Here is a 2,265-nt window from a genome sequence, read left to right on the forward strand (position 1 = left end):
CTTTCCCTGGAATCTCTGCAGACCTGTCGGAGACGGTTGCCTATGTCAACGTAGAAAATCAGAATCTATATGCGAGAGCAAATTCTGAGACTGGCAAAATCTAAGAAGACTGACTGGCTGTGGCTTTTGTTAAGTCTGGACTCTGCCATGATTCTGACCTCTGATTTATAAATCCAGTGGCTGGGCAGGGCGGGGGCTGAGCTGAGGGTTACCTCAGTGAAATGTCTGAATTTTCACTTAGATATGCAATAGTGAAGTGAAGTGATCTCCGTTCTTTCCAAATCAGAGTCCACAACAGGATATCATCATAGAGAAAAACCTCACGTACAGGTGGAACTACGCTCCAAAGTTAAAGTGTTTACACTGATGGGGCATTGGTAGAAAACATTCTTGCTCAGCTTCCCTGTCCTTCCACAAGAGGCTGGGAATGCAGGACAGGATAAGCAGGGAGCCCTAGCAGGGTGGCTATCACTACCACTGGGTGAGAGCTGCCCTCTGGAAAATGTATTTCATTTTAGCCAAGGTGCCTCCCTTTCTCCCTCCCATCCATTACTCAGAGCAGATTTGAGGCACCTTTCTCCCTCCCATAATCCCCCTCATCCTTCACCCACCCCAGGCACTCCGACTTGCCTTTCTCCTGTCTATATGCAAGCAGAAGCAATAAACCAATCTGATTTTATTTCTGAAGTTATGTAGAACTTTCAATGGTTTTTTTTTCGGCTCGTGAGAAGAAGGAGAACTAATAGAACCCGCTGGCAGATTTTTGGTGCTACCCCGAAAATGGCTTCGCAGGAGCCCTTCTCAAGGCAAAACCCATTAGGATATCAACAGTTTCAAACCTAAGACAACAATCTTATTTAGAAACAAATTAAAATAGACCTGTTTCTAGCCCTGTGCACGTCTTCTCAGGTTCAAGTCTGGCTGAACTCTGTCCACAAGCTCCGTCATTGCAGAAGTTTCTCTAGGGGCTAGCAGTACCTCTCGGCAGACCTCACAACCAAGGCTGCTGCTGGGGCGGGTGGGGGCTGAACCGAAGTTACCTCGTGCAGGGAGAAATTGGGAGCTGATGCCCTGCAACAGATCCGTAGTCCTCTCTCCCTTCTTCCCTGATAAACCTTACGGTTTTGAAATCTTGTGCTGGACCTTTTAAGCCAGTGTCTGTGGCAGGGGTAACTGGTAGGCCAGCTGATGAGTTCTACTTTCAGAGGGCACTGAGGTGAGTGAGCAAGGGGAGCGGTTAATGGGAGGTTCAGTGTCTTGCATTCTCATTAGGTGAGTGAGACCCTGGACCGACAGCCATTGGGATGTCAATCCATAAAAAAAGTCCTAGGACATGGCATGTTCCCTCCTTGGCAAGCGAGGTGAAGAAATATAGTGGTGACAGATGAGAAAGGCCATGTTCAGGAGATCTGAAAAGTACATTCCTGCCTTATCAGAAAATGGGGGCAGAGAGGCTTTATCCCAATCACGGTGCACTATGGTGTCTGCACTTTGATAAAGACCATGTTCCAGTTAGAATGTGAGAGAGGAAAGGAACTGGACTTTGCTTCACCATCAGAACTCTGAGCTGAGTAATGAAATATTTAAACTATGATTATTCTGAATTTTTGTTTGTAACACTTAGAGGATATATTTTATTTTGGGGATAGCCTGAGAAGCCACTAAGTACACATTAATGAGTAAGTTCGGCTCGAGGCACCTAGGCAGAGTCTTCAACGGCTGCCATGCTCCTTAGACTCGGACATCTTTTGTTTGTAGCATCATCTTCAGGAGTGGGTGTGTGGATGCTGTCACGAGACACGATAACTGTCCAGAGATACGCTCTACTCTGAGCTTTCCTAAGCCAGTCAATCCAGAAGGCTGTGGAACCTGACTCACCTTCTTGATCAGTGTCCCGCGGCTAAAGTGTAGCCTTCTTCGCTATAACCCAGCCTGTCAACTGTCACCAACACATTCATAAGCTTCCTGTGGGCTGGGGCTAACCCAGCCCAATTACCTATTTGGTCATTCATTTGGGACTGAAAAATGACCCCCCTGAGGATGGCTGGCTGGAAATCAAATTGCCTGCTTCCATCCAGAGGAGGGACAGGACAAGGGCTGGTGTTTTTAGGAGGATCTGCATGGTGCCCTAGAAAGGGCTACAAAATCAAATTCTCGAAAGTGCTCCTTCAAATCAGTTACCAGTCCTCAAAATGGGGATAGTTGATTTTAAATGTTAAATTTGAAATGAAATGCATGCATCTCCTAATGTTTTCTTTCAGTTTT

General features: G+C 46.4%; 1 protein-coding gene across 1 annotated transcript in view; it reads left to right on the top strand.

The window, feature by feature from the left end:
- Positions 1–687, top strand: part of ARHGAP31 (Rho GTPase activating protein 31) — a 101,306-nt gene extending 100,619 nt beyond the window's left edge. The window contains exon 12 of the mRNA XM_040621295.1: positions 1–687. This exon is cut by the window's left edge and continues 3,000 nt beyond it. The gene's annotated coding sequence lies outside the window, so the exon portion shown is untranslated.
- The last annotated feature ends 1,578 nt before the right edge of the window (positions 688–2,265 follow it).

This window comes from Ursus maritimus, unplaced genomic scaffold, assembly GCF_017311325.1.
Source record: "Ursus maritimus isolate PB19 unplaced genomic scaffold, ASM1731132v1 scaffold_4, whole genome shotgun sequence".
Lineage (NCBI taxonomy): Eukaryota > Metazoa > Chordata > Mammalia > Carnivora > Ursidae > Ursus > Ursus maritimus.